The 11,963-nt window shown below is 33.8% G+C and overlaps 1 protein-coding gene across 1 annotated transcript in view; it reads right to left on the reverse strand.

Annotated features, from left to right (window-relative positions):
• The window catches only part of LOC140441595 (diuretic hormone receptor-like), an 890,067-nt gene extending 879,374 nt beyond the window's left edge, over positions 1-10,693 (reverse strand). Inside the window, exon 1 of the mRNA XM_072532430.1 lies at positions 10,477-10,693. The gene's annotated coding sequence lies outside the window, so the exon portion shown is untranslated. The remainder of the gene's footprint in view (positions 1-10,476) is intronic.
• Positions 10,694-11,963: the final 1,270 nt, after the last annotated feature.

Below are 11,963 nucleotides of genomic sequence, written 5' to 3' on the forward strand. Positions count from 1 at the left end.
TATCGCTGATGTACAATATATCGAAAAATAAAGCCAGGAGAAAAAGTAGCTTGTTTTAATTCACTCATATATACAGTAATGAGTGTCTTACCACCCGGCTTTTTAACGTAAGAGATAGAAAACACAGTTACCTTGTGAAATAAAAAGAGATGAAACTCGTAGAGGTGGGAAATAATCGGTAGAAACGTATAATTAACATTACATTACATTACCACTATCGATAGTCTCAAACCTTTAGACTTTAGCTTCGAGCTAAATCACCTCGGTTATAATTATTATGTGTAACGTCGTATGTGTGAAGTATTTCCATTTTTTAATTTCGCATAAAGTAAAAACTGATTGACCACAATAAAGCAAAAATATGAATAAAATAATTTAATTAATAGTGATTATTTAATCTAAAGTTTTAAATTAACCAAGAATAATTTCTACTATGATTTGAGGAGTTTCATACACTCTTGTCACGGAAGAATTATCAATCCTTCGTGGATTAGTGGTAAGAATTCGACACTACGACACAGACGTCGCAGAATATTAGAGTTCAAAACCCACATGTGGTTTTTTTTATAATTTGAAATTATGCAGAGATCGTTTTGCTTTGAATCACTAAACATTTATGTCAGTAGTTACTAGTATTAGAAGTGTTTAAAGTTAAACATAAATATCTTATTGAAAAAACAGTATCGTCGTACTTTCGAAAATAAAGTAAAATTCTTCAAACATAAAAGAACGTTCTAAATAAATGTACTTACAAAAAATGTTTATGTTTTGTATAAAACTTAATGAGGTCGCTGGTTAAATGATAATCGATAAATAATAATAACGATAAAAATGTAATATTTTGTTTGTGAATAAATTAGCGAAAAATAGCAAATATAACTGTCAATAAATTAGGAAATTAACTGGTCTTACTCATTATTGATGTCTGTACAAAGAATATAGACTTACCCTTTGAAATATTGGAATCGTAGCCAACGAAATCTCGTTGGTACCGCGTCGGGGCGCCGGCCGACGCTCGATGGCGAAGAACCTATCACGCACTAGGTCTGTTTCGTTCGCTGTCTGGGGATGAAGTGTCTTGAGATTGCAGGTCAGAAAATAATCTTTTGGCCGTTGGGTCGAAGAGGGTACATCAATAAATCACCCTATTGTATTGTGATTTAGAATGCGATACTTTAAGTTAATTGAGACTGTAATACGAAACCGTACACACGTGTGCATATTTGTGACACAGAATACAAAAGAGAAGTCAAATTCTCCGCACTTATAACATAATACATGAGACAACCAGTTTAACAATTTTACAGGAAGCAATATATTTTACCAAAGTCGTTAGGATACAGTATTGAATTTAGATCACATTACAGTACCGTAACAGAAATATTAATAGTAAAAATATGAAAAGAAATAGTACATACTTTCCCAAACAGTTTAAATAGGTAGAAATTCTATAAAAATATTCTAAATATAGGTATTTTATTCTAATAAAATGTATTTACAAAAAATGTTCGAATAAGCCTCCATTAGTAGCAGCCAATCTATTATAAAAGTTTCGTCTAACAATAGTTAATGTTTCTGGACTAATACCTCTCATTGAATCAGAGATCTTTTCTCTTAATTCTTGGAGAGAATTGGGCCTATCGTCTTCAACTCCATATAGTTTGGACTTGAGATATCCCCACATAAAAAATCACAAGGTGCAAGATCAGGTGATCTTACAGGCCAAAAAATATCTCCGTGGCCACTAATCAATCAAAAGTCGCACTGAGATATTCACTGACGATGCGAGAATTATGTGAACATTTACTTTTCGAGGACGCTGGGTACGAGCGACATAAATCTGACGAGGATTTCCTCGAGACCAATACCGAGCATTTATTGAATTGTGACGGCCATGTAATGAAAACGTACATTCATCGGTGAACAAAACGTTCTCTAAAAAATGTTCATCTTGATGTGACATTTCCATTGCATTTTGACAAAATTCTAAACGTCTATATTAATCCCCAGGGAATTGTCCGTTGGATTTATGAAGTTTATAGGCACGGTATTCATGTCTTTTCAAAATTTTACCTACTCTAAATCTTGAAATTCCATATTGTTCTCCGAGACGAGATGTTAATTGGGTAGGATTTTGCTCAATACTTGCACAAATCAAAGTGTCCCTTAGTTCCAAATCTGGATTTACCTCCCTTCGTCTGCGAACTCCTCTTGGAGCGAACACAGATGCATAAGTAAAAGAATTACGTATAATAGACTGAATGTGAAAACTATGGCAAGGAGTGGAAAAATAGACAATGCCATTCAGGAAATGGAAAGAATGACCATTGACATAATGGGAATAAGCGAGATGAGATGGCCCGGAACAGGAAGCATTGACAAAAAAGATCACAGAATATTCTACTCAGGGTCACTAGATGGAAAACTAGAGCATGGAGTTGGTGTGATAATAACGAGAAAAATTAGTAGATGTATTTTAAATTTTGTCCCAGTGTCCAACAGAGTAATACTACTGCAAATAAGAGCCAATCCAGTGAATGTAAACATAATACAAATATACGCTCCCACTGCAGATAAAGACTACGAGGAAGTAGAGACTCTCTACCAAAGCATAGAGGATATATTAGAACGAATACCTAAACACGAAGTCAGCATCATAATGGGGGATTTCAATGCAAAACTTGGGGCCGAACGGAAAACGTCTCTAATCGGACCTTTTGGGTTAGGACAAAGAAACGAAAGAGGTGACAGACTAGAAATATTCGCAGAAGATAACAAGCTAGTGGTTCTAAACACATTTTATAAACTACCACCGAGGAGATTGTATACATGGAAGGCACCAGCAGATAAACCCCATAACGTAATTAGAAACCAGATAGATTATATATTGGTAAATAGAAGATTCAGAAACAGTTTTAAATCTGTCAAAACATATCCAGGAGCGGACATTGAATCTGACCACATACCTTTAGTGGGAGTCATGGATGTGAGACTGAAGACAATAAAGAAAAAGTCTAGACCTAACTACGACATGACAGCCCTGCAACATCCGGAAGTTAAAAAGCAAGTGGGGGAATATATTAACAATCAAGTTAAGCAACTAAAAGAAGAAAATAACATCCAACGAGAAATCAATCAATTCGAAGAAATAATTAAGAAAACTAAACAAGATCTGCTAAAACCAAACAAAGAAACAAAGAAGAAATCTTGGATGACTCCAGAAATCCTTCACTTAATGGAACGCAGAAGGTTAATTAAAGGAAATAAAGATGAATACAAAAAAATGCAGGCTTACATCAGAAGAAAAATAAAAGAAGCTAAAGAAAAAGAAGCTGTAGAGAAATGTAAAGAAATAGAAAGACTACAAGCCAAGCATGACAATTTTAATGTACACAAAAAGGTAAAAGAAATAACGGGTACTTTTAAAAAGAGAACACAAATGAAACTCATAGACACCAATGGAAAATTAATCATTGACACCCAAGAGATGAAGGACAAATGGAGAATATATATGGAGACACTTTTTCAAGATCAAAGAACGGATTATAGGCATCCATTTTCAGAGAGGATGACGGGCCTGGACATACTTAAATCCGAGGTAGAAGAAGCAATGAAACGGATGAAAAGCAGAAAAGCTGTAGGGCCTGATAATATCGAAGCTGAATTTTTAAAACTCTTGGAGGATGAAGGAATAAATTGGATCACGGCTGTCTTCAATAAAATATACAATACAGGAATCATCCCTGATAAATGGCTAGAATCAGAATTCATAGCGACACCTAAAAAACAGGGGGCTAAAAAGTGCGACGAATATCGAACAATCAGCCTAATGAGCCACATGTTGAAACTGTTTCTTAGAGTCATCCATGGAAGAATTTATAAGAAGTGCGAGGAACAAATATCAGACAGACAGTTCGGCTTCATTGACGCAGTGGGTACCAAAGAGGCACTTTTCGGAGTACAGGTACTGATTCAAAGATGCAGGGACGTTAACTGCGACGTATACGCGTGCTTGATCGACTATGAAAAGGCATTTGACAGAGTTCAACATCAAAAGATGATAAACATTTTAAAAGAAGCAGACCTGGATGACAAAGACCTCAGAATAATTTCAGAACTATACTGGAATCAGACCGCATACATGAAAATTAACGGAGAAGAAACAGATCACATAAAAATACTACGCGGAGTTAGACAGGGATGTATTCTATCGCCGTTGATATTTAATATGTACTCAGAAAAATTTTTTAACGAGGCTCTTTACGGAATAGACGAAGGCATCCTTCTAAATGGTGAAAGAGTAAACAATGTTAGATATGCCGACGACACCATGGTGATAGCAGATAGTTTAGAGGGACTTCAGAGGCTAATGGACAGAATAAACGAGTACAGTCAACAGTACGGACTAAACATTAATACCCACAAAACCAAACAAATGATTGTCAGCAAGGAGAATATAAATGGGGCTCATCTATACATTAATGGGACGCAGATAGAGCGAGTAAAACAGTATTGCTACCTGGGAACTATTATAAACGAACAGTGGAGCAATGTACAGGAAATAAAGTGCCGCATAGGAAAGGCAAGAACGGTCTTTAACAAAATGAGCGCCATCTTCAAAAGTCACAACATATCCCTGGATACAAAAATGAGACATTTGAGATGCTATGTTTTCTCTGTGTTGTTGTACGGGGCGGAGGCATGGACGCTTACAGACACCACTATTAAAAAACTTGAAGCATTTGAGATGTGGCTTTATAGAAGAATGCTGAGAATATCATGGACAGAAAGGATCGAAAAAGGAAGTTCTAGAAAAAATGAAGAAGGAACCAGAGATTGTGTTTACGATCAAACGCATAAAATTGCAATATCTGGGACACGTTATGAGAAATCAGCACCGTTACTCCCTGCTGCAGTCTATATTGCAAGGTAAAGTCAAAGGTACGCGAGGACCCGGTAGAAGGAGAATATCATCGCTGCGGAATTTAAGAACATGGTTTAAGAAAACCTCAACGGAGCTGTTTCGAGCCGCAGCGAGCAAGGTCATGATTGCCAATATGATTTCCAACATCCGAAACGGATAGGAACCAGAAGAAGAAGAAGAAGACTGAATTGTTGACCGTGCTGGAGCCGGCCTATTTGGAAACATATTTACAAATTGTTGTCTAATCATGTTGTCTGATAATCAATTCACATGCCAGACAACACTTTTCAGTTTTTCCTCGACCGTTTAAACCATTTTCACGAATTGTTTTTTCAATAAAAAGTTTCAGTTTACCGTGCAAAACCACTTCTCGATATGTTATTATTTGATGGCTTAAAGGTTTGATGATTTGGTTAGCTGTAAAGCAGGCAGCTGTTCGCGTGCATCCATTCCAATGTTATCAATTGTTTTGAAAATCATTACCTGTACAGAGGAATTGATATTAACACTGAGAATTTAGTGATGGATTTGACATTAAACAATCTTTACCGGATTATTTTGCATTTACAACTGAAGACTGTAAAACTGGAATTGAATTTGAATTATTTTGTATTTTTATTTTATAACATTGGAATCATAATAAATTGTAAATAACGAGTTTTTCGAAAACTTGTTACCTAATATGTATCATATTTTCTATTATTTTTTTATTGAGAAAAACAAAAAATTTATCCTTGGTGTGAATTGAACCCCAATCTTCTTGTCAATAGACCACGTCTCTAACTATTACACCAATTCCACATACAACAATCATTTTGGGACAGAACATACCTACCTTTAGTTTAGTCAAATATTTCAGTTGAGTTATTTTTAATATTAAATAATCTTAAAGATTTATAATTTAAAATCGCTACTAATTAATGTTTTTTACTATAACATATCTTAATTATTAATTCAATCATTTATTCTCAGAAGAAATTATTAAAATAAAATATTTTTGAGGTCATCCGTATAATTATGACTGAAGTCAAATAGCCACGTTTAAGAACTAGCTTTATCTCGTACTATCTCACAACTTAATCTGTCTTCTATCCTTTCCGCTATTTTGCCGGGTGGTAAGACACTCATCACTGTATATATATATATATATATACATGAGTGAATACTGGCACAGTAAAGTCAGAGCTTTCAACCCTAATGGACCAGAAAACTAATTGACTGGCGCCCACGAGAAGACAAACGCAGCACAGGGCGACCACCAACGCGCTAGATGGACGACATTAGACAAACATCCAAGAAATGGCAACAAGAAGCACAGAACCGTGAAGAGTGTCAAAAAATGGGAGAGACCTATGTCCAGCAGTGGACAGAAGAGGTTGCATGATGATGATGATCATGATTTCAACCCTAATCCACAATAGTAGGAAAGTCGTGAAATATACTATAATCTATTATCTGGGGGTAGTTTACTAAAAGCTGTCTTTAAAATATATATGAGCCGCGTGCCGGAATAACCAATAAGAAAATTCCGATTTTCCAATTGAGCTTCATTCTATTATGTATTAATTACAACATCAAGTTCAATTTACTAATAGTACATTTAACAAACGATCTATTTTAAAAATCCAAAAATATACGTTACAAGTAAACTCGTAGAGATCAATCAGCCAATTACCTCATTAAATCAATTCTCATCAATGGCCATAGTTTGTATATTTTGGTTGTAATTGGGGAAATTGAAAATCTCCGATTTTTATTGATTTTTCCACACACACTTGTTAGTGATGACGGCTATGGAAAACATTTTAAAGTATATCAAAAACGAAGTGTAAAGAAACTTGGTTTATGGCACAACTAGTTAAAGAATTTTGGATATTTTTGTGGTTTTATGATCGTATAAAACTAGTTCGACAGATACCGGGGTAAATAGGAAGTGTGTAAATATTAATGGAAGAATACAGCAGATTAGATGATATAAAAATAGTAACACAATATGTTACGTTTGATTTAGGTTAGATTCGATTTTTTCGTCTTTTAACAGTTATATACGAAAAATTAATTTTGAGACTGTAAATATCTATATATATATAACTTAAGTAATATGTTTTTAAGACATGACTTGCCTTTTGGCTTTGCCAGTGCCATTAACTAAGGATAAAAAAATTTTTTTTAATTGGACATTTTCCATAGGAGTCTATTTTTTTACTGGAATCATTTCAGGATGTACCTTGTATCAATAACCACGATATGGGCCGGTCGCAAACCTTGTGCTTAATTTTATATTTAACAAAATCTGAAAAAAATCGAAAATGTTTGCCTTTTCTGCCATATTTTCGCCTATAATTCGAGAAATATTGCTCGTACAAAAAAGAAACTTAAGTAAAAAAGGTAAAAGTTTTGATTGTCAATTTCACATAATATTACTAGCTAGAAATTGAAAATTTAATGTTTACTGTTTAAAAAATGGCAACAATTGGGAAAAATGTACAAAATTGTAGATTTTTGCGTTTAAATTTTTTCAACGTCTGCGACGTAACTTACGGTACGGTACAGCTTTTTATTTCTTGTTGAGGATGCCATTGATCATTTACCCAATTGTTCACCATTATTGACATTTCTAAAACTTCCATAAAACTTCACTTTTTTCTCAAAATGTAATACAATTGTTTAAAAATTAAAAATTAAATATTGTTCACAACGTAAGCAAGAAAAATAAGACAAAAATGATAGAACTGAAAATAGATGCACACAGTTTCAAAGAGGTTAAAACATTCAAATATTTGGTAGTACTTGTCAACAGAAGAAATGAAAGTGTAGATATAAAAAGAAGAATTCAAGCTGGAAATATAGCGTTTCTTCTGACAGAAAGGTCTCTGTCAGAAGAGCACCTTGAACAAAGAATGTAAAGAAGAAACAGTCTTTCGGCGGACTAGGTATCGTCTTTCGGTTGACGACTGGGTATCTTTTCATATAAAAGAAACACCCCAACTACTAGTTATCACAACCGACTAGGCTCCTACCATAAGGAGCCTGTGAGCAAGATACATAAAATAGTTATCCTACTTGATAAGTTCTCTACCATAAGGAAACCGTAGACAACGACATATTAACTGGTTATCCTAAGCGACATGGCTCCTACCACAAGGAAAAAGCAACTAGACATTAAAAAGAACATGAAAAAAAGGTATCTACTAGCAGAGAACTCTTCTTCTTCTTCTTCTTCTTCTTCTTCTTCTTCTAATGGCGCTACAACCCTTTATGAGTCTTGGCCTGCTTAACAATGTTCTTCCATTCTGCCCCGTCAGATACTTTCCTTCGCCACTGTCTTATATTCATGGTTTTAAGATCCCTCTCTACGTCGTCTATCCATCTTTTACGGGGCCTTCCTCTTGTTTTGTTTCCTTGGGGCTTCCATCTTTGGACTACTTTTACAGTTCGATTATCTGGCATTCTTTCTAGGTGACCAAGCCAGTTTAGTCTTTGTGATTTTACAAATCTAACAATATCTGCGCTCTGCATTAGTTCATCCAGCTCGTGGTTCATTTTAATTATCCACGAACCATCGCTGACCATTAACGGAGGTTCGCGACCACATTTTTAAAAGCTTTTCTGTCTTTTGCAACGTGGAATAATTTGTCTACAGTCATGTTTGTCCAGTCTCGAATATTTCGCAGCCATGACTTCCTCTTTCTACCTATTCCCTTTTCGCCATCGACTCTACCCTGCATGATGACCTGCAGAAGACTATATTTATCATTTCTCAGTATGTGTCCAAGGTATGCAGTCTTGCGTACTTTTATTGTTCTCAACAATTTTTGTCTCGACCCATCCTTATCAGCACTTCCTCAGTGGTGACCCTGGCAGTCCATGGAATTCTCAACATTCTCCGGTATATCCGAAGTTCAAAGGCTTCAAGCTTCTTAACTATTTGCGCTTTTAATGTCCATGTTTCTACCCCGTACAATAGTTGCGACCAGACGTAACATTCAACAAACCTCAGTTTCAGCACAGTATTCAGATTTTTGTCACAAAACAATTGCTTAAATTTTAAGAACGCTGCCCTTGTCATTTCTATTCGTACCCTGATCTCTTGGTCTGGATCTAATTCTGTGTTGATGTAAGCTCCCATATATTTATATTTTGTCACTCTCTCTATTTGCATCGCTGCATTGGGTTGGTCCAAATATCTTCCTTAGTATTTTGCGCTCAAATATTCTCAGTTGATTTTCATCAGTGGTTGAGAGGGTCCACGTTTCACATCTATATGTGACCACTGGTCTAATTACTGTTTTGTAGATTCTAAGATTAGACTCACGATTCAGTAAATTACTTTTCATTAAGTCTTTGTATGCATAAAAGCACTTATTAACGCTAAGAATCCGTGCTTGTATTTCTTGACTAATGTTGTTTTTCTCATTTATTATTGAGCCTAGGTAGGGAAAAGTGGAGGCATATTTTTAAGTATGGTTGTCTACCTTCAGATTCTCATGTTGATTCGATTTTGTGCACTCTATATATTTTTTTGCTTTCATTTATATATAGACCGAACGTAGCAGCTTCTCGTTTCAGTTCTATAACTTTTTGTCTTAATACCCTTTTGTTGCGGCTTATTATGGCAACATTATCCGCATATGCGCATATTTTCATTGATCTTGTATTATTACAGCCGTTTATATCCAGTTTTATAACAACAGTTTCTAATGTTAGATTAAAAAGTATTATTGATAAGGTATCACCTTGTCTAACTCAATTTTCAATATCAACTTAAAACAGTTAAACCCTTAAAACAGTTTTTTTTTTATTTTTAAACTTCGTTTAACAACCACCAGCTATCCTGTTTTCCGATTTCTTAAATTATTCCAAGTATGAATTTTAATTTCAGTCAATTTAATAATACTAAATGCTCAAAAGATGTTGTTTTACTTTATTAACGTATACTTCACGAACAATGAAACAGTCACCTTTATATACCTTAATATACTTGTTTTTCAGATAATTAAATACGCTTACTTTGTATATATTATATAAAACCGAGAAAATTTTATATAAACTATCAGATGTCCTCGTCAAGTACTTTTGGTGACTTAAAGTTTTCCTTTTATTACCGTTGATGCGCTGATTCATCGTAAAAATATCAAAAACAAGATTGTTCAGAAATCAATGGAACCGAAACAAATTGATTAAGTTTGAAAATTGCCCTATAAACGTAGAATGAAGTAAACACAGTTCATGTGTTACAGAATGTTGATGTTGCGCAAAATCAAATTATCCTGTTTTATAGACTATTTGGCAAACTTTTGGTTTATTATAAAATTCTTAAAAGAGTGACCTATCAGAAAGCAACTGTTTATTGTCAGGAGCACATTGTTACATATGCAGAGTTTTACACATAGATGTTTTATTAAAAGTTTACTTTTTTTCTGGTACTGCAAATAAATACTCCTTTTTTAGGTTAACTCGTACAGCCATCTTACAGTCAGTGTAATTCAATCAGTATAAGTGTTATAACTGAAATAAGAAATATGTCTAAAATATCTAAATAAAAGACTTACCTAAGTGTAAAACTAAATTAAAAATAATAAACACACATCAGTCAAATACGTCAAGATTATGTCAATACCTTACATTGATTGGTTTGTTTTGTTTGTCGATTTTTTTTATTAACTGCACAAATACGAAAGCAAAAAAGTCACACGAAGCACATCCACAAATTGTCTTAATACACCAAAATCATTGATCCCAACTAAATTTAGAATAAAATAGGATATTATCCAAACTGATTTCATTGGTACATTGTGTTTATTCAACTTATTTAGAGAATTATAGTTTAATATGCGAGATTACTTCATTAAACATTCAGGATAAATATTTATTTAACGTGGGCCAGCTGTACGACCGCTATCAAAATATTTTTTTTATGTATCTCTTCTCGATTTATATCGAATAATAAAATTATTGGTATAGACCATTTGGAAAATATAACATTTGATATAAAAAAAGATACCGGGACAAGTTTATATATATATATATATATATATATATATATATATATATATATATATATATATATATATATATATATATATATATTGTTATGATTCATTTTATCCGCCAAAGATAAAATTAAAATTACTAAATAGACCATCTAAATAAATTTTCAAGATATCCTGGAGAGTTGTTATGCTATGAAAAAATACAAAATAATATTGGTTTGCTTTTAATATTTCAAAGTATAAAATATTATAAGTCAAATAATTCACCTAATAAACTATAAAAGATATTTCGAAGAAATGAAAGTCCATTATCTTTGGATTACCTATAGTAAGCAAATTTTAATATATGCATAAATTATTTTCTTTGTAAAATCTATATTCGAGTGACGCGAGGTAGCTTAAGTGAAATAATGGAACAATGAAAGTCGATTTTCCAAATAGACTTGTACGCCGATACGGTGAATAAGACAATAGAATCGAATCGAAATTTAAAATGTATAATTCTCCGTTAGTTTTTAAGAATTTGTAGAACCGATTAGCATGTTAATAGTTTTTAGGAAATTTATAAATGTAGGTAAAATTGTTGTTGTTTGTTTGTTATCTAAATGGTAGATGGGAATACGTATGACGAACTTTGATTGGCAAAGAGTGGAAAAAGTGGGAGATTTGTGTAGGAAGGAGAGTTTAGCTAGATTTTAGAGGGAAAAAAGATAATCAGTTGTTTTCCAAGGGTGCAAGGCGAACAGTCGTTGTTCTTTGGTGGTTCCCAAGTGATAGTAAGCATAAGAAGTGAATGTTTGTGAGTTTTCGTGGACTAAGTGTATCCTGACGGAAGCTGATCCAGTAAAATATTGTAAGTCATACTTTTCTACTTATATATTCCAGGAGTCACTGTTCAGGCCAGAAAGAGAGATTCAATTTATCGAGAGGAGAAGAGGCTAGCGTCTTTTGAACGATACGTGCATCTGAAGGAGATCATTGAAGACGAGAGGCTCGCAATAATTTGTTGTAAAATTGCTGATTACCTAGGGAACTGCGAAGAATAG

The sequence above is a fragment of the Diabrotica undecimpunctata genome, chromosome 5, assembly GCF_040954645.1.
Source record: "Diabrotica undecimpunctata isolate CICGRU chromosome 5, icDiaUnde3, whole genome shotgun sequence".
In the NCBI taxonomy this organism is placed as follows: Eukaryota; Metazoa; Arthropoda; class Insecta; order Coleoptera; family Chrysomelidae; genus Diabrotica; species Diabrotica undecimpunctata.